The following is a 20,796-nucleotide window of genomic DNA, read 5'->3' as shown; positions in this document are numbered from 1 at the left end:
TTATGAAAAGTCAGGAGTAGAGCTTAAAAATAGCCACCAGAATTCAGAAAATACGAGAATTCGTAGGCATTTGTTCAACATGAATATTTTGCTTCAAAACAAGTTGAGCTGACTAAATTTGACTACATTTCAGACATTTCTAAATATATGTAATAATTTTCAAACATTAATTCCAAATTATTACACTCACAGATGCTGACAAAGTAACAAGTGGAAGGGGTCCATAACGTGTTAGGGTTGGACAGAATGCACCAAAAAGGACACCTCTTAATCCCCGTAGCATACCCGGTCAGTAACTCTCAGTGTTCAGAATGTTATTTGACCTAATTATGAAAAGATGATAAAGCCTAATTTTAAGCACTTAGATTTTCACTGAGCAAAGTCGAGTACGACTGATAATCCACACTGAATTTCTGCATCATCTAGGGAATTCCATCATCTAGAAATGGTTTCTCTGAACATGACACATGCTCTGAACATAATATATGTATATTCATAATATGATTACTAAAATCCCTCCCTTTACTAAATTTTAAATTTGCAGCTTCTTGAAAGAAGTCTTTACTAATCATGTAAAGAAACCTGTGGAAAATATTTTTTACATGTTAACTATTAGGGTATAAAATACAAAAAAAGAAAGAGAGGGAAAATAAAAAAAGAAACAAAACAGAAAGCCCCCAAATAGAGGAATCTGGGCGAAGTTGGAGAGGATGAGCCTTTGTACTTAAAGGCTAACACTCAAATGAGAAATGGAAAGACAGGGCTATAAAGACTGCAACCCAGAGTGTGGCAGCCAGGAATCTGAGATGACAGTAAACTCAGCCATGTCTCTAATGGAATGTAACCTATTTTTCAGAATTCATACCAAAAAATCTGAAGATTACAAAGACAATGACAGGAACCCAATCTAGAGAGAAGGAATTCAAAGATACTAGTTCATAATACATTGGCTAGCAGTTTTCCAAAAGAAAATATTATTTTAGATACAAAAACCTGACTCTGTCTGGCCTTTCAATATCCACAGAAGTGAGTCCGTCTCAGGCTTGTAGACACTCTCTACCCCTACCTAGTGGAACCTGATGCTTATTACAGGGAGGAGTAAAATATTCCTCTCAAATCCCCCAAATTAGTCGACAGCTAATAAACAAGTCGGAGATGGTAAAATACCAAAAGAAACTTTCAAAATTACTCACAAAATAAAACAGCACACTTAAAAAAATACCAGTCACTGTAATTACTGAAAAAAAATTCCATGGAATAAATAACAATACTCATTTATGGACACCCAATTTTCTTCTCAAATAAATCAGAAGAGTGAACTGGCTTTCATTAAGGTGAATATTAAGATTAGTAGGAATAGAATAATAAACATAGGAGCTCTGTATACTCAACAATTAGCTCCTGGAGACCAGATTTTCTTTCTAACCCACATCCCTATAATAGACTGGATTACTGTCTGCAAATAAAATCTTACAATCGGAACACACTCAATTCTCTCTGAATAGCCAGATTCAACATAGCTACACTCTTCAAAACATTAAGAAGCAAAATGTCTCATGATATTTAGGGTAAATATAACGAAAAAGAAAGCAAAGGAAAATTAAAGTTGGCCTTGGCAACAAAGAAAGTGATTTTGACAGGATAACCACAGGAGAGAAGGTTTCAATGATACTTACTTCCTGGACTACAGGAGATGACATACTTTTAACTTGCAAAAAGTCCAAATCTGTATTACATGTTTTGAGTATAAAAGATTTCTTATCTCAAAAGAGAGAAATCTGAGAAAAAAAAAATCTTCCCAAAAAAATCACTGATTGTGAATAAACAGTGGCTGGGAAAATCCCAATTAGTATTGTGGGTAGAGCTGATGGGGCCTTGACTACAGAGGAGCTGCTAACTTTGGATGGATGTTAAATTGCGTGCAAAGAGTTCTTTAAAGTTCCCCACTGCACATCGGCAACAGAGTTAATGCAAACTCATCCACTCAGGAGAAGAGAAAGCCACCAAGGGAATAGCGTATCGTCATCACAAACTCACACCGAGCTCCAAGGACATTGCAGAGACTGTGAATATAAATATAAAACCCCATGCTTCAGCAGCAATGAAGCATTTAAGGAAGATTTATACATAGGTAAACTTTTAAACCTTAATTTGAAAGCCAGGTGAACACACAAAGTTTCATATCATATTGGTATAGTTATACTCTCATTGCTTAACATGAATTTTTTGTAGCAGAACATCTCAACTTGCCTCTAATTTACCTACCACTCGGCCCATTCTAATCCACTAAAACCCTTCATTTATATTGACAAAACTAGTGGACACTGATCCACGTATCCCTTCGCTTGCTTAAATCCACAGCACATCTATCACTACTGAATAATCCTGTTTCCTCAAAACAGCTTGTCCCTTGGCTTAGAGATTTCAGAACTTCAAAATTTGAAATTTTTCATGATCTTCCATGAGGCCACTTTCTTTATTTGCTTTATATGTTATTTACTCGCATGACTTCAAGCACCATCTATGTGACAGATCAGCTCTCGGCACTCCAGACTACCAGACGGTCCTGCCCTCCACGTCTTTATTTGGATGTCTTGAAGGGATCTAAAGTTCAGCAAATTAAATTCCTTATCTCCCCCATTTCCCCCCAATATTTTCTAAACAACCCCATCATTCACTGAACTCCAGAGCTAGAAATTTAGGAATAATCCCTAACATCCAGAAAATGATTAGGTCATATTTATCTGTCCTTCTAAACACCTGTCAGGTTTGACTCCATCATCACTTCACTCTACATTGAGCAGAAGCACAGCACGGTTAAGACATCGATCAGTGGATGGTAACTCACCTTCAACACTGATTTCCAGAAGCAGTGTCCTTCCTGCTGAGAGGTTATTCAAGTTGTTATTTGAGGGTAATATAATATAGTATTATTTAAGACCAGGATGAAAAGTCATAAGCAGGGCAATGCGAAAGCAAGGCTGGGACATACACAGAGGCCCTCATGTGGAAGCTCCTTCTTCATGTGCCTATGCTTCCTCCAGTCAAAATCATCTTCCTGCCCTCAAGTTCCTCCATTTTAGAACCTGGCTCTGCCTTTAACTTTAGGTTACCATGCTCTCTCTCCAGACCACTCCTGCATGCCACTCTTAACTCTCTGTCACTAGTCCTGTTCCCCTCCAACACATCCTCCACCCCACATCTAAACTCACGTCTTAAAAATGCAGAGCCAATCACATCAAACTTTCCATCACCACCACAAATCTAAGAACATTCCAACATTTTTAAACAAGCTTCCAGGGGCCTCCGCAGTCTGGTTCCTGTTAAATACTTGTTCACCATTCTCTCACCTTGTGGTTTCTTAATTTCATCATGCTTTCTTGCACTTCTTCGTCTTAGAAAATGCTATTCTATGACTTCCAGGGTTTGGGGGTGAGATGAGTTTCCCTGGTCTCCTTTACTCTTAAGCACCCTGTGCAATCAAAGATTCTATAGCAGTCAACACTTTCATAATAACAGTACTTTTTCAATGACCATGTTCTCTTCTATTCTGCAAGATCCCTCAGCACAGGAGATCATAACTGTCCTATACAGTGCAGAATTCCTAGCACTTTGCACCATGCCTGTCACACAGCACGGACTTACTAAACACTGTCGGATAAATGAAGTTGGTGGTTTCTTTATAATTTAGATTAACCAAAGCCACGGATAAGAGTTTTAAAGTAGTAATATATCAAATAGCTGAAACGAAGGTTTGTCTGAAGTTAAACTAAAATTTGGACAGTAGAAAAATATATGCTGATTGTCTCATAATGAGATGGGTTATCTTCCTCTAACCTCTTGAATTTACATGCTGCTCTGCTGGTATGATAAACAGACTGATTTAAAAATCAAATAACAGACTCTAAGAAGTTGTAACAATCCCTGGATTAGTACAGGATGATAACTAAGGGATCTTCTATATTAAATCATGACAATAAAAGTAAAATCCCTCCATCTTTTCTTGGATTACATTTAGAGCTCAAATCAGAGAGCACTAAATGCATAATAATGAATGTATGCCTCTGTGAATGATTGAAGATTGAATCACATTTTAACTAGACTACATTTATAAAGTCCCTTTGGATGACATAATTATAATTCAAACCATACACTAATTAGCTGCAAGCATCTATGTAATATTATTTGGTGAGTTTAAAATATATGTTTTTATTTGTTTCTAAAAACAAATAAGAGGAAAAATATTTTACCCAAAGATAAGAACTGCAAGGACCTAAGTCAGTAAGTTGGTGCCACAAAGAAGCAAAAGCAATCGTATTTCAAAAATAAATAACTGTATTTTATTTTTATGAGAAATAATGACTTAATATACTCATATATGGATACACAGGAAGAAATTTTAAAATGTCCTTTTTCCCACGCAATGATGACATTTTAGTAGCTAATTTACATTGTTTTCTGTTTTCTATATTGCTTAGCAACTGTTCATGATGATTTTAAAATTGAGCGTTCTCCTCATCAGTTTTATACCACAGTTAAACGTGCCTCAATGAAATATTTACCAAGAGCCAAAACTTTCCCAACACTTCTGTTTCTAGATAGACTCCATTTTGTTTTTGCTTTGTTGACCAGTGACTATTTCTTTAATTAGGTTGATGCTTTTGTATTTATATATATATATATATATATTTTTTTTTAATGTTGACCATTGTTTTGTAGCATTATTTCTCTTCTAAGTTCTTATGCTTCTTTAAGTTTCTGAATGAAGAAGAAATTAGGAAAGAAGCCCTAAAAATTCAAAACATAGTACTTTAAAGATAAAATATTTCTTCATAGGAGGACAATCAACTTTTAACATTGTGTTTCAGAAGGTACGTGTGGAGAGCTCTATTTAAAGAACTGAGGCACATCGGTAGCCCAAATGTACCACATCAGTGCAGCACCTCATATGTGCCAGGCTTGGTTCTAACTGCTTTATATGTATTAACACATTTAACCCTTATAACAGCCTTTGAGGTAGGTGTTTTCACCCCTCCTTTACTGATGGGAAACAAGCCCACGGGGGCAAAGTCACGTGCTGGGTCACAAGTGAGTGAAGGAAAGGGCTTGGGAGAGAACTTAGCCAGTTGGCTTCTAGTGTCCATGTGGCTGTATTGTGCCAATTCCGTAAAACACAAACAGTGGTAATTTCTGCATAGTTCACTAACAAAAGTGTTCTCAGACTATGATGTTCTTATGTGTGCTAGTTTCTAACTTACAAATTATGCACTAGACTTCTTAAAAGTCATTTACAAATTTTTAGCTTAGCATTCTGACCACATTAAGCCATAAAAGATTATATAATGCCCCATTTTTACACATCTCGAAGAAGAGAATTGCTGGCACACGACATAAAAAAGGGAAAAAGAGTAACACAATATGGTGGGAGATCACAGTGCGGGGAGAGCAGCAGAAGCTAAGGCAGGGGCTGCCTTACAATGAACTACGGTGCTAACTGTGACTTCCCAATTTTACCCATAAGGGACTGAGGATACCAAAAGTGACTTTAGCCCTAGGCATGATAGGTCAAATTAATGTTTTAGAAGGATCATAACAGGGGAAATATTAAATATAAATTGGAAACCAGGAAGTTATGTAAAATGAGGTTAGTGTTTATAAGCAATGATGAAGTTTAAGTTAAAGTATTCAGAGTGGGGAAGAAGAGGACTGCACAAAAATCAACATGGAGACAGTGGATAAATTTGAGGTGGCAACTGATAACATTGGGGCTGTTGATGAGCTAATCAATTATGGGGACATTACGGCAACAGCCAATATTACATAAATATCAGTGTTTGATTTTCCACAAAAAATCATAGTCAACCCAAGAATGAGATAGAAGATGTGGCAGAAAAAAAAGAGCTAGCACTATAAATATTAGTTTTGTCATACATTATTCTAACATTGGAAATTTTTTTAAATCTGCATTTTTAAATATCACTTCAAGTAATTTACTTCCAGAAAACACCGGCATTTTTTGTAATTTTACCTATAACAAAATCAGCTAGCATTGGCCAGTATATTCGGTATAGTAAGGCTTTGATATAAATACACTAAAAATTGAAGATTGAATATATTTTTCTTGTTGCATTATAAAAACTACAATTACAGGCAACATTCTCATGGCAATTTTAGTATTAAGAATTAATAAAGTGTGGTAGCATTTTCTGCTTATTAACTATAGCAGCTACCAAGAAGTGACCTTGAAAATTAACTCATTCATTCATTCATTTACTCAGTCAGACCATTCCAGAAGGGTACTGGATGGGTAAAGCTACGCTAAGCTCTCTGGGACATCTCAGTAGGAAAGAAAGCGTGATTACTATCTGAAAGAAACTTAAAACTTCCCTAAGGAAACTAAATATAGGTGCATCCCTTTTAATAGTAGTAACTAAACATGTTGGTGAAGAACATTTCATTTTCAATGGAATTTCCTTCAGCCTGTACTCTCTTCTGCTGCTCATCAGGACTAAATAGAGCAGGTCATTTATTATTTCACACTTTGTAACACTTGAACTTAGTCGGTATTTTTTTTTGGTGGTGGTGGGGCACTGTGGATACTGGAAAGCTCTAAGCTAGATATCTCAAACAGAAATGGGATTTTGGAAGGTCCTAAATTACATTAAAATCTGTGTATAAGCGCATTTGTGAGAAAAAGATCCATAAATTTCATCAAAATTTCAAATGGTTCCATGACACCCAATAGGTTAATAATCATTGGGTTGTTTAATCTAAATACAAAATGAAACTAAACCGTGTTTTTCCAAGACCAATTGAAGTAACTCTTCTCTTCTAACTTGCTATATTTTTTTTTCTAAGTATCTTAATGATTCTACTGCAGGATTAGGAATAGAAATGATAAAACACCACCCAGAAAGGCACTGCCCTAAAATTGCTAGTAAAACATGTAGCCCATCTTGAAATTTTCAGTTGTAGAAATCAAGATTTTTACAAGTCATTTATTCAGGGTTTTTGACATCTAACTTTAAAAATTACTCTGAAACTCCAGGGTTGTTGCAAAGTGAAATTAAAAAATAAAAAATAAAAAATCAATTCAGGTGCAAAATAAATAAATAAATAAATAGCAAAGTTTCTATGTTTTTTATGAGAATCCAAATCACGGCACCATTTTTTTTAATGCCATAATTTCCTGCAGGGTCAAAAGGTTCCATTTTGAGAACCAGAGGTGAGGTTTCATCTAGATAGGATATTTCTTCCTGGCCTTCCAAAATAATCCGTGTCTATAGATGGATGTATACAGTTAAGTAAGAAGATGGTGAATACATTTTAAGGAACAGTAGAAATTCTGTGACTGCATTTAATCTCCTGTGGCACACAGTGAGGAGGAATTAATCCAAATTCCCAGGGAATTTACCTGTAAGTTGTGCAAATAAAAAACAGAATCTCAGAGGTCTGTAATCAGTACTCTTTTTCTGCCAAACGTAGCACAGTTATACAAAAGAAGTTGTAATGCCACCCTAGTCTACCTGACTCGGATCAGGGTCGGGAAGAGATAAGAACCCTGTTCTCTGGTTGGCAAGGATGTGTCTTTGGAATGGTAATCAGGAGACAACAGTTTTTACATGTCATTCACAGAGTTTGTAAGTCCAGTCTCTTTATTCAAAGATCCCAAATTTAGGACTATCCATCTCAGCCAGGAGAAAAACATTACTGCCTTGATAATCCAGGTAATGCTCACTTCTGATGAAGAGACTAAAACATTCCTGACACACTGAGAGTCACACAAAGTTCTGATGTTTGGGAGGAGACAAAGAATTCCATTCAGCTTCCGGAGAAGGAGTGACCAAGACGGCATTTCATCTTCCCAAGCTCCCTTCTCTCTCATTTCGCTAACACAATACACTTGGAAACAAAAGGCAGATTATGAAGTTTTCAAGCGAAGCTACTTGTTCCTCTCCGGTCGGCGGATGCCTCAGCCCTCCTCTGCCCGGCCGGCGGGCGGCACATCTGGTGACCATGTGTGGCAGTGCTAATGAAGACTTTCCTGAGTGAGTTACAATTAGTTCCGACTGCCGAGCCGCCTTCCTGGGCAGTACCAAAGTAAGAGACCGGTGTGGGGGTGCGGGGGAGCCAGGAACTCCTTCCCTTCACAAACCCCATCTCTCCCTGCCCCTGGGACTCTCATCACCACCGCTCCGGAGGAGTTTTTGAAAAAAGGTGTAAGCAAATACTTTCAAAGTTTCCTCCTTTCTTTCCTCCAAAGCAGCGTTTTACCCAAGCTGATTGAAGGCGACAGGCAGGCCACAGTACTTCTGTGATCCCCTGAACAATAGAGGATTGTTAAACAGACGCCGTTTCCCCCTTTGGTCCAGGCATCCTACTTACCTAACAATTTTATCTACTTTATTAGAATAAACTTGTGTGTTTTACCATTGGATGGATTAGAAGGAACCGCGGAAGCAAAAGTACTGTATACAATTAGGCTGTCTTGAAAACGCACACTTTTGTTTACTCTAGGCCTCTCCCCCCACTTCTCAATCAAGCTACTAATAGAGCTGTTTTAAGTTTCAGCAAGGACCATATTAACTGCGGGTCTCCACATGAAACAGAACGCTAAACCCCAGCGTCTCCTGACGATGTAAGCTCAAAGTCTCCCAAATCCTGTTTCACATTTCTGTCTGAAATCACGGTTCTTTCCTTCCAATGCTTTTTTTCCTGTAGTTAGCAAATTACGAGTTCTCACTAAATACGGTATGATGGCAGGAACAGCCTTTGTGAGAAGATTCTAAGTGACTCCGAGGGTGGAAAACGTAACATAATTATTTTGGCAACTTGTACCTGTATCTTATCTTAAGGCCATGTACTTTTTAATTTCACCAACTCTGGTCTTAGAATATGCAGTGTTCTCAGGAAATGATAACCAGTGATAACAACCTCAGCTCACATTTCAGCCTGTATTACACTCTTACATACACACAGTCAGCACATGGACCCCTGTAACTATTAAGTTATAAAGAAACATTTACAGATAAAAACTCACAATCGGAAATAAAAACTGGCTTTCTTAATGGATCGTCTGAAGCTATGACAATGTATAAGTCAAACCACGGAGCATCTCTGAAACGAAGAAGTACAGCAACAGGCAGCATGGAAGGGGAATATTTTTTCTTCTTTTACCAGAAACCAGAACTAAATGATATCACATCCAGGAACAGTGATCATGTGATCATAAATAAAATGTAATAAGCATATTAGGTCAAAAAATAAGTGAATCGCAGCCCTGAAACTCATTGGCCCTTATGCATAAATAATTTTTTAATGAAAGAAAGAAAAGCATCTTCCTCACTATGTATAACTGAAAGCATTTTAACTTTATGCAACTTACATTTCTACAACTATTTACCCTACTACGTGCCCCTGGTTCATTACAAAATGTGAATGGTTTAACTATACAGTGTCAGAGCCTCAGACTAGACAAGATTTGGCCCTGAGCTGGCCAGCTGTTTGCTCCCATCTCTAGATGGTTATCTTTCCAAAATGATCTCTGTCCCTCTTAGAAATGATCAAGTTAAAACAAAAACAAAACTCCTCTGCAGATCTTTTGTAAGGTGTTTCTTTTCCCCATACCAGGAGAACCCTTGGGAAAGGAAAAATCACACACACACACAGACACACACACACATATTTTTAAAAGGCTTTAACTGCAGTGATAAAAATACTGAGATTCATCTACATTTCAAAATGTCAGAAAAATTCTAAAATACAGAAGTGAGTTAGCAACACAAATAGTGTATTATAGAATGACATGGTTTTCAACATTATTTTGTTCTTTATTTTTATGAATAGGAAGTTGACTTTACTAGCAATAATGACAGTTAATGACAACCCAGTGAGTCACTGCCTCCTGGGCCTTAAGGAGGAGTCGGTCCATGTATAAATGATAATTAATGCCATTAAACAGTCCAACATTACACTTACTTAACAGCTTTTGGCATTCAAATTCTCAAATGCTTCTACTGTAGTACCTTACCAAATAATTAAATACTGTGAAGGTACACAGGGTTAATCTGCACGGTAACTGACTGGGATTACTCTGGCCCTTCTCTTGAGAACTGAATCAGTCTGTAATTTTTATGTTCACCAGCCACCTTTATATGTGGGCTTTATGTTTTCATCAAGCTGAAGAATAAGCTCTACGCAAATGAACACACAGTAAGCTGCAGCCCTATTTCTGTCGCCACAGACTCTCAGTCCTTGTGGTTTGCTCTGATGCTACTGTGGCAAGTCACACTGCTTCTCGATGTGCCGCAAATTCATGTTTAGAAACTGTAGATTCGGTGATTTATATTATGATCACAGCCCTTCACTAAATATTTCAGGAAGGCAGTGTGGGGGGAAGAATTGAGTAAAGTAATAAACTATTTACATATTGGATAACAACTTTAGAAGCTATTTAATATTGGTAAACATATAAAAGGATCTGATTTCCTGATAATAAAGGATTCTTTTATTGTATGTACAGATGTTTAAATTAACACACACATTCCATTCTTATCTGTCTTAAATTCAGCAGAATAACTGTAAGTCTTCACAAGGCATGTTATCAATGTAAAAGCAATAAAAAAATCACCCTCTTGTGAATTACTATTTACAGTATTTCACAAGAATGGCATTCACACCCTCCAAATGAACAAGGTTGTCTCTTTAAATTGAAGGACACTGTCTTGCACTCTTCATCAGTTAGCATTAGCAATGGGGGAAGGGGGAGGCAGAAAATAACAAAGCATTTTTCTATCATTTGAACTCTCTTTGACCCTCGCAAGCTATTCAAGTATGCACTTAAGACAATTCAAATAAATAACATATATACACATGCATAGAGCAGAAATATAGATAGTAAAGGAGAGAATCCTGATAAAGTGGTTCTAGGTTGATACCGAGAAATTAACCATCTTGAAGCCTGCTTCTTGGCATTGTCACTGATGGCACAAAAAGAACTTCCGTTTATGAATGGTAACATTTCATGACGTTAATCAATAATCCTGTGCGTCGGGATATAAATTTGCTGTGAAGCAACTACAGCTAAAACACTAAGTGAGTTAAGAAAAAAGGAGAGCCACCTTGTCTCCATGTTGACTTAAAATTTTTCAATATACGATCATAGTTATACTAGGGGAGTGTCAAGGAAGCTGGCAAATATAAAATGCAGTGAGAAGTATACGATGAAATATATCATTTAAGTGACATTTAGCTTAAAAAGTTCAAAATATTCCAGTCGAACTTATTTCTATTCCAAAGTTAAATATAAAATTTTCTGAAAAGATGTTACATCTCATGAATGTGCACTTGTACATATCTATAGTTACAAGAATTATTTATTCATTTTTACTAAAATATTTCCTCAAAATAGAGACTAATTGGTGTCTGTCTAGCAGTTTCCAGCCCTACTTCTCCACTTTCATGGCACTACGTGCTACAGTTTTAAATGTACATTTAATGCTAGTATTACTGGGTCTCCTGCAAATTGTGACACAGAGCAGTGATAAAAGGAGTAGCCCAAACATGACAGTGAGATGCATAAAGACTCATGCATGATGCTGTAAACACTTTCAGGATGCTTTCTGAAGCCACTCACTCCCCATCCCCTAAAACGAAATCCAAAAAGGAGGAAAGAGTAGACATGGAGATTTGAAATATGACAAAACTATCCTGTGTATTTTCTTAATGTTTAGAGAGCTTTCATCATACAGTTTCTAGAAGGAAAAACAAAACCCTACTAAAATTAATAGAGGAAGATAGAGATAAATGAGTCACCAAATAAACCTTTCTTTCAGCCAGAAACCATGTGGATGTGGAGGTGTCTTCAGAGAGAAACATGTGCCTTGAGCTCGCAGGCAGCTCTGTCGGTGGCGGGGACGTGCAACTCAGTGGTCCTGAATAGTCACCGCACCCAAGCTTTCCTGTTGCCCTCTGGAGTGGTGACAATGCCAGCTCTAGAAACCAGAGGTCAAGAGGGAATCGCTCTGTTGTGACTCCCAGTGACCCAGAAAGCCGGATTTCACCACAGTCCTGTGACATGTGAGGAGGTCTGGGAGTTCCAGTGTCAGCTCCAAAATCCTAAGGAGGGCTCTTCCCTTTGTGAAACAAATTAATTACACAACCAAATATTGCCACATTCTTGAGACCTATTGACATAATGGGAACTTCATCCCCCCACTTTGCTTTGTATTTTTGCAAAGGAGTAAAAAGAGGTCCAGGTGGAGTCCCAATATAATTCGAGTAAAGGAAGATAAAAAAGACAGAAGATGTTTTTATTCATTACCCATGGCGGGAAGTTACATATTTTAGATTTGAAGCCCAATCGAAAATAATTCAACTTGGTGCTATTCACTTGAGTGGTACGTGATAGAGAATGCCTGCCATTTCTCAGTCTTCTTCCTAAGCTGTAATACTTCCATCAATATTTACCATGTCTCACTCTTGTTTACAGATGTGTATTACGTCAGACTCAACTTAGCTGCAGAGCTCCCTAGCATTTTCCTGTAAATGTCCTCATTAAAAATTATATATTGTTATAAATTGTTACTCTCACAATTATCACTGCTTTTAAAAACTAGTTTATGTATATATTTTCTTCTGATTCCTAGCATCAACATGAGAAAAATTACCTGCATTTATTGCATAGGCTATCCAACCAGAGTTTTATTAGGAAATAAGACTTCCGGAGCTCGACCCCTTTCCCACATCCCTGGCAGGATAAAATGTCATTTCTAATGGTAAATACTAAAGTCAAAAAATGTGAGCAATCATGGAAAATGTGAGTTTTCCCAACACATATGAGTCACTTATATCCCCAGAAGTAATGAAGCCTTCTGAAAAAACACAGAGATTCAAACAGAGATGATGATTTTATGGTTTTTCCTGTGTCTAAGTAAGATCGGCTATGACTAAATAAATTTCTCAATTGCTAGACTAAAACAAGCCAAAACAAACAGCTTTTAAAACTTTAAAGTGTATTGTGTAGCGGTGACTGTTCAAGGTCTCACTAAAGTCAACACAGGATAGATAATACGGAGATGAGTTAGATGCAAAGGGCTATTCTTGAATTCATTGATTATAGAAACAAACAAACAAAAACCCTCTGCAATGTTGTTGCAACCAAAAAAGTCAATTAAAAGTAAAATATTCTTGCTTGCATATTAACAAATCTGACATGGTTCACATTTAATAATAAAAGGGAAAGCATATACACTTGAGTAGCTAAAGCTCAAATGATTGCAAAAAGGTAAAATTGTTTTCTTGGTATAATGATGATAGAACAGTCTCAGCATTTTCTTACCAGTGAAAATTTTATCCAAATCCTACAATATATACCTGGTCATTTCCCCCACTCCTTTGAAATTTTTCATGTTTTCTAATGACAGAAATACAAGGAGGATAAAGTATTAAACACATTCAATTAAAAACTTAACCAAGGAAAAGCCATTCATTTAATCAAGAAACTTATCAACTGCCTATTGTATCCAATCGGAAGTGGCTCAGTCCTGCAGGAAGCCAAACTATGCAGGTACAATAGAAGTGAACACTTATTTCCTAATTTTGCTGATCTTAATCTTATTATGGAAACCAGGTAGACATATCAATTTTTTAAAATAAAAATTCAATTCGTGCCAGTGTGCTCCGACAGGCCAGTCTATTGCATTGTCCTGGTTCAATTATGTTAGCATTATTTTCCCAGGAAGATGGGACATAACTTCTGTGCCATGTGTGTGTGAAACCTAGGACTCCAGTGAATGTATGGTGATGTTTAATACAAAACTGTAGAAATATCTGAGATAATTTCAAAGGATCAGCATATTAAAAATTTTAGTTCTAAAATGTTACCCTTTTAGCATTTAGACAAACGAACAGAAATTAGAGTTGAAAGTAACCACAGTCCTAACTTTCTTACTGTCTGTCCTTGGACACACTATTGTACAATCCTGAGTCTCACATTCTAAACACTAAAATGGTTTGTGATAAAATTTTATCAAGTAAAAAAGATCACAGATTTTCCCCACATAAATCCTTAGTAAATACTTGCTCCTGGTAGAAAGGAAATAATTGTAGCAATATTATTAATATATTGTCAGAAAACATTACACACTTCGCTCTTAATCTACATGAATTTGCTCTGATAACTGAAAAACATAAATGTTTTCGATGTTTCCCTACAAATATTAAATATGTACTTGAGCTATATATCTGCAATGCTTATTAAGAATTCTTTTAACTATTTGGAATATCTTGTGATTGGGGAGAAAATCTTTATAAAGAACCCCAAGCATATATTAATTAAGTGTAACTTTTAAAAAATATTTCCCCCTTATCAATAATCAAAATACACTAATATTTCTTAAACTAGAATATCTGGACATCTAGGAAAACTAATTTTTCTATAAAGGGACTGGAGACACCAGCAATGAATAATCCCAAAACTCAGTTTTGAAGGACCTGGGGGGGGATCAGTAAGGGGGCTTCCTCTACCTTGTGAATCCTATGGAAGAGCTCTGTATATCAGTAGGCTCCCTGAATACTTGTGAACTGAGTGAAACCTATTTTGGATATGTGTACACTTTCACTCCCTCTGTCCTAAACAGTAAACATGTTTGTCAAGATGAGGATGCTGAAGTTATAAGCTCCAGAGAACTGCTTACCAGTGATACCATGTGCAAGAAAAGTGACAAATTCTTGGATTCAGAAGGTGGAGACAGGACTCAATCTGGGATTTAATAAATACTGTCAGTTACAAAAAAGAATTTTATGAGGATGTTGAAGTATTTGGAGTTCCTTTGATTAAAACTGCATATATAGAACAGAACACCAGAACCACATATGTTAAAGTCCTTAAACCAATGATTTTTATCTCTTTATCAAAGTTGAGCTCCTCTTGTGAATTTATAACTGCAAGGAAAAAAATCTCTTTCCAAACTGTTCACATGAGAGGAGCCTAATGATGAACAAAATCAGTAAAAGATCTTCATAAAAATTAAAACACAAGTGAAACAAAAATTGGTTTTCCATGCTCAGGAAACATCAAAATGCCTGAGTGAAAATTTGATAACACTAATAGGTAACAATTTCTGTGCCTGTCTGTAAAGAAATAATCAGTAATTAAAAAAAAACCCTGAATTTGAGAATGTCCTTGTGATAAATGACAAATTAATAAATTTGGATAAGATCTGCCTTATTTAATATATTGGTTAATAATAAACTATAACCATTGTTTTAAACTGCATTTAAAACCGAATATTAAAGGTACATTAAATAATACCAGGTCCACTTGTAAAAGCCCCAAATCAATCATTTAAGTTGTTTGTTTGCTTAACATCTACCATGGACAAGAGACAGTACTGAGCACTTTAACTGTACTTTAAAGTGATTAACCAACACTGCACTTAACCCTTTTTAAGACAAGTCTTCAAATATCATGAAAAAGTTAAGGTAGAACTGGATAAACATTAATTTTTTATTACAAAAGTAAAGAACTAAAGACACATATAAACAAAGAACACAAGTTTTAGGAAGCCTTGGTATTATTGGTCCTAGTAATTATGCATTAACTTTTGCACAGTAATGTCAGTATGTACCTTTATAGTATCATGTACACAAAATAGTAGTAAAAAAGCAGTTACAATTGATAAAACAGATTTACAAATTTTATCCTAAACTGGACTCTGTCTTGAATATTGCCCAATATTCACAGTAGAGCCTAGAGATCAGTAATATATCAAGTGTGCTATCCCAACAAAATATGGACATATGTCTTCCTGACCAAGCTACTGCTCTGCTCTGAAGTGTGACTGACTGCAGTCTCTTAACGTTTCTCTCGATAATGTAATTACAATGTTCTCCCCATTCATAAAAATGACTGACTTTTTCACAAACTGTACTTACTGTGCCATTCACTTCAGTGATCGCCAGCAGCAATGGATTCTATGGTTTAGCTGTATACTGCATAAGATACACTTCCTTTTAACTGTCTGGGTCATGATATTTGATCTCACTGGGTGTTTCATGAGGAAAGCTAATGATATCCACCAAGAGATACGTATTTTTCATGATCATTTTCAGTCCTTACCGACAGTAATTTTTATTTGAGTTTTGTCTTTTACTTATGGTTACAATATGGTCAGTGCTGGTGTTTGTAATTCCTCGTTTCTCAACGATTTCATTTTCTCCTTTTGTGAAGCACACAGAACCTTCAGCAAACATGCTTCTCCAAGTATGTATTATGCAGTATTTATCAAAGCTTAACTGTCATATCCAAAATATGAATTTTTGGAGAGGAGAAACTAGAACCGATAGCCTAAGTTGGGGCACCTAAAAATGACTGCTACCACTCCCTGCCAGAGCCTGAGCCGACCTTAGGTGCACGCTGGGCTGCGAACCACCAAAAGAAGAGATGAGTTGTCTCCACAGACATACTGATTCATAAATTTCCTGCAGAAAGGAAGCAATTGTTTTTGTTTAAAGGAAACATCCTGGGTTGGATTAAGCAAAAGTCCCATTTTCTGTCAACAGAAGACAAAGCAGAGAGGTAAAAAGGTCAATAAATATCGGAAAGAAAAAGACTAGCCAGGATTTATGGGGTACCTGGATGTGCAAGTATTAGGAAACGAAGATATCTGAAATGTCTGATTTTATTTTCTAATCCTGTTAAAATATTCTGCATTCTGCGTCACCATCATAAATGAACAGGTTACTAAACATACAATAAATATAAAGGCCTGACTTTTCAAATAAAGTTCAAAGTCTATAAACGGCCTCTTTCTGATTCAAATTAAAGCATGTCAGAGCTGGAGCAATCTCTTGCTCTACTCACGCACGTGGTCACCATGAGTTTTCCTCTCTGTGGATGTGGAAAAATGTATGAGATTGCCCCCAAAATACAAATGCGAGCTACCATTACCTCTTGAACTCGGACTACTATATTATTTCTTAGAAAGGGGCAGGGGGATTAATATTTTTTATTTTCCTTGGTCTTTTTTTCCAATTTTAATAGTAACACAATAAATTTAATCAAATAATACTTAAAGCCAAAAGATACATCATTTTATGATCATTTTCAATTTAACCTTAAAACAAAGCATATCCTTGTTTCACAGAATCAGGGTAAGGATTAAATTAAATAGCCCATGCTAAACACACAGAGGCAGGTGTTACGAGGCCTTGCAGAGTAAACATTCAAATAAATTATCTATTACATCATTATGGTTATTATTTTATAAAAGGAATAATCATTGCCTTTAATAGCACAATTTATCTTGAACCATCCACTATTTGCATAATATTACACATACAAAGGTGTGTGTGTGCATGCCTCTGATTATGTGTTGGCAAAATGTATTTACCCATTCATATAACAGTCATATACTGAATACCATCTATATTCCAGATACTATGACAGGTAGTGGAATACAAAGATGAAAAACACAATACCCCCCTCAGAAAGCTTAGTTTATCAGGTAAGTATAAAGCTGTTGCATCTAATACATAAGTGTAATATAATATGAGAAACAAGAATTACGCACAGTCTATATGTTACAGCCAAAATACTGCTACCTTTTCTGGTCTCAGAGGTGCAGAGGGGATTACAGAAGCCCACAAATTAAGATTTGTAAGCTCCTTAGAAACATTTTCACAATGAGGCATGCTTTTTCTTAAGTACGGATATCCACTGTCATTTTGGCACTAAGCGGACAGTCTTTGGGCACATAGTCTTAGAGAATGTTTCCGTATAATGTTTGATTCAAAAGGTTAAATGGTATTTCATCTTAAAAAAATTCCTAACTATCTCCAAATGTAAACTAATATTCATCTTGAAGAATTCTGCTGTCTCCACAAAGATTTCTTACACCGTATATCCTGCACCAAACTGGATCTAAAATGTAACCTTGACTGACTACGGGTCAGCCAGAAGACTATTCCATCGCGCATCAGAGTGCCTAACATGTAGTAAGCACTCAGTGATGAGCATTTGTTGAAGAAGCAAATGAATGAATGAATGAACTCTCAGTCCCTTACCATCTTGGAAGAGCTTTAGGTAGAAGTGAAATACTCTGCATTTGCTAATGAACGTAGCATGCTCTCACTCTTTCTCCTATTCTTTTGGCTCTGACACGAGCATTCAGAAGTCTCATTGTGTTACTGAAACAAAGAGTGGATTTCAAAAAGATCCGAGCAGGGCTTGCCAACAAGTAGGGTTAGTAACACGTCATGTTAGTAGAGTATGGTCATGTATTCAGCAAAGTACAGCAATTAAGGGAGTGGACTCTGGACCCCAGTGCTGACGTTCAGATCAAGCTTCCATCCCTCAGATCAAGCTTCCATCCCTCACGACTAAGTAAGTTACTTCACCTCCTAGGGCCTCAGGCTTCTCACTTAAGAAATAAAGGAACAATGATGCCTCCTCTGAGGGTTGTTTCAAGGATGAGAGGGATAAGAAACTTGAAATAACTTTAGACAGCACGTGCAGATAGCAGCCACTCTACTGATGCTCGTGTAATAATTCAGCAGTCATTAAGAAGGCAAAATCCTTAATGATGGGTCAGTGATCACCACTGTGTCACTCTGCTGAGTATGGGAGGTCCCTCCTTCCCACGGCTATTTACATATTTAATGTGCAGCCCACAGGACTCAGAGATCGATGGTTGGTTCTCATTCTAAAGCTGTCTTGCTCCAAAGTGGCAGCTACACAGGTGTGTTTCAAAGTTTATGAAACTCCCAGTCTTTTCAGAGGAATCCCTCACACGTGTCAGTCCTGTGCTTAGAATTCTCCACTGCAGCAATTCAAATATGTCGTTTCTGTGGCCAGGGCGATGCCAAGATCCCCCTCTGTTTCATGTGTGTTGGTTTATTCCATCACTATCATGTGTCTCCTGTCACTCTGGCTGGTTTTGGTTTTGTTGTCTGTATTCAAAGGAGGCCTGTGGTCACGTCTACCCCCAGTGTCTGTGTTTCGCGTTGCGCGGTTTGCCCCCTCTGTCTCTCATCACTGCTTTTGGCTCAGTCCCTTGACAGGAAATGAGAGATTTATTTTATCTGGCTTGAACTACATTGTTCCTTCCTGACTACTGGTGTTACTTCACTCTACATAACATGACTTTGTGCTCACAGTCTGCCCAAGGTCAAAGCCTGAGGGTAATAGACACATTTAAGAGCTGGGGAGGAGAGGATAATCAGAGGGGAGGAGTGCGCAAGGAGAGAATTAAAAAAAAAAAAAAGTTAAACTTGCAGCAGGTCTAAATTTTCTGGCGGGCTTGAAATGGAATCTGTTCTGAAGAGCTGAAAGGGGAACTTTTCTCCCCGCGCCCCCCTCCAGATGTTATCGATTTAAAATGACACTATGAAGTAATCTAGGCTTGAAATTCAAATTTGGCTTTAAAAGAAAGCACGCGCTGTCTGTTGAGAAAGGCTTAACGAAGCTTATTAATATCTGTGATAGCCTAAGTCGAGTGTGTTTCTAATCAGTTAAATTGGAATAATTACTGGAATTCAGATATTCCTGTTTGGTTTGATATAAAAATATAGGAGATACTATGCATAATTAATAAATATAATAATAATTAATAATTATTATGATGATAATGTGCATAATTAATAAAGTCAGATTCAGTATTTTAAAAAGTTAAATGTAACAAATAATACCTGAAGGCATAAAAAAAGGTTTAAAATTTTGTCTGAATTTTAAGTATAAACAAGAATCTATCTGAGCCACATCTCCTAATCCATTTACACTTTTCCTTTCCTTCTTCCCCCCTGCCCCCCGTTTCGGAGGTGTGAATAAAACTTTCTTGGTTTCTTCTAATACCTCTAGAGTTTCAAAGGGTCAGCAGGATGGCCACCCAAAGATTGGAGAAAGGAAACATCTCAATTTCACTGGTCACACCGTTTATGCTGAACTGAACCTCTCTGGGATAGTTTAAAAGATTGGGGGACATGGAGAAAACTTGCTAATCTAGAGAAATACTTTCCTGTTCTTTTAACAGACTGTCATGCCATTTAATAATCCTTTGGCCTCAGGAAAAAATGGATTTAATGGAAATGGACTTTAAATGAAGCAAAAAGGATTTAAGTTACACGTGAGGCATGCAGAAAATTATTTCACATGGGTATTCCATTCTTGGGAAAGATGATGAAATCCCCTTTGCTCATGATCTTTCAACACTCACATTGTTCTGTGTGTGGTAAGCATGGTTTATGATGAAGTCAGGAAGATAGCCCTAAAGACATCTTAAAGATTTTAGATGTTTATGGCTTATAACACCTCCTTTAGGAAGCCATACTCATCTCTATGGAACTGCGTGGACATCACCAGACTGTGGCAGCCAAGGGCCCACTGTCTACAAATCATAAATGATTTGAAAGGTCTTTATAGAAAAGTTTCACCTTGAAACTCCAACTAGAAATTATTCCTCAGGACACCTTACACTTACACATTATTATATGTCAACTATATTTCAGTAAACACCACCCTCCAAATATTCCTCAGATCATACTAAGGAAGTATTATTCAGTTCCTTATGAGATGGTCTACATGTGGAATGAGCCCCCAGATAGTAAAATATGGTAGACACAACTACATAAGAATTGCAATAAAGTCTCATTTTTAAACACTAAGTTCTTAAAAGTTTATAGCAAACAATGTTTTGGATACATTGTTTTTAATGTTTTCTGATCATTAAATTCTAATATAATCCTAAAGAGTAAATATAAAAATGTGATGTTTTTTCCTCCAAGGACCCGAGAAATCAG

The sequence above is a fragment of the Vicugna pacos genome, chromosome 34 (assembly GCF_048564905.1).
Source record: "Vicugna pacos chromosome 34, VicPac4, whole genome shotgun sequence".
NCBI classification, from domain to species: Eukaryota; Metazoa; Chordata; class Mammalia; order Artiodactyla; family Camelidae; genus Vicugna; species Vicugna pacos.
The sequence above is the reverse complement of the archived record's forward strand: the minus strand, read 5'-3'. Positions refer to the sequence as shown.